Here is a 1,518-nt window from a genome sequence, read left to right on the forward strand (position 1 = left end):
TTGCTTACCTATGATTTCAAGTTAATATTTCATTTTAATTGGAGCTACTTTTATACTAATTAAGCAAAAAAGCTAGGAAGTTTGGTGCGAAAATTGATGGATACCTAAAAAAGAAAGGGAGTACTCCTAACATGTCGGAAAGACGACAAGTCATGTTAGGCCAAACTAGGGGTAGGCATCAGTCGGTATGGTTCGATTGTGAATGTTATCGGTTCGGTATATCAATTATTAATTTGTAAATATGCTAAACTAATAACCGAACCGATAAGATATCGGTTATCCATATCGGTTAGTCGGTTATCGATCCTTATCGGTTAGGTTATCGGTATACCCGATAAGAATAAAAAGTATCCAAAAATTTCATGTTTTAATTATAGAATTGTGATTATATTGTTAAGAGAAAGGAACTGAACTTTTGCTCTTAAGAAAGAGGGTTTAATTTTCAACCTTAGAAAAGAGAACTTTCTTTGCATTTGAAAATCACACTTAATGATCTTAAATTTTAAAGTTATAAGTTAGTAGGAGTAAGGAATAAGACATTCAATAATCTAATCTTACTAACTATCTCATTGCGGGCATGCATAATTCACAGGATAATAATAAAATCCTAATCTTGCAAATACTAAAGAGTCTTTCCAACAAAAGAAACAAATAAAAAAACTAAAAATCAGAACAATTAATTCTTTAAAGTTTAAAACTAAAAATCTTAACTAAAGAATTAAGATGAGAAATTTAGAAAAGTTTAAAACTTATTCTAAGGATTAAGGTATGAAGATGAAGAGTAATTATCAAGAGATTTGAGAGAATGAGAGAATGAAGCCATGATGTGGCTTTATATACTTAGTGAGTAAAATTATAGTTTTGTTAAAGCTTAATGGGCTATTGGTTAAACCGTTAATAAAATTGGGCAAACTGTATGGGTCAAAATCTAATCGAAGAGACCTCGCCTGAAATAGGGAAATCAAGAATCAATTAAGCCGAAGTCATGCTTAAGAAGCAACATTGACGAGCCGAGCAGCGAATGTCGAGGTCAAGCACTCAGATCGGCCAAAATGACTAGTTTAGCAATAAGATATTTCCAAAGAAGATTCAGAGGAATATTTTCAGTATTTGTACTCTTAGTAGGTAAGGGGAATGTCCCATATAAGTAGGAATATAGAGAGAAAGAAGAAAATCTAATTTTGAACCTTGATAAGCTCTCTCTAGAAAAGTTGACTCCCACATAACTACAAACTTTATCTCGATACAAGATTGGATTTTATTGTGTTGTTCTAAGCTTTCCCACGTCAGATCCAATAAAGTATTTGATATTTCCACGTTTGGTTATCTCACATCATTGTCAAAGGGAGAATCATCCACCTCTTTATACATTTGGGTGAATTATTCTCTTTGTTTACAGCTATTGCCATTCATCATATTTATTGTTTGTCTTTATTCCCTCATTTACTCACAAGAACATTATTAAATCTCCTTTTGGCTTTTAATAGCTTTGAATGCGGTTTTTTGGCAATTATTAAC

Source organism: Nicotiana tabacum, chromosome 8 (assembly GCF_000715075.1).
Source record: "Nicotiana tabacum cultivar K326 chromosome 8, ASM71507v2, whole genome shotgun sequence".
NCBI classification, from domain to species: domain Eukaryota; kingdom Viridiplantae; phylum Streptophyta; class Magnoliopsida; order Solanales; family Solanaceae; genus Nicotiana; species Nicotiana tabacum.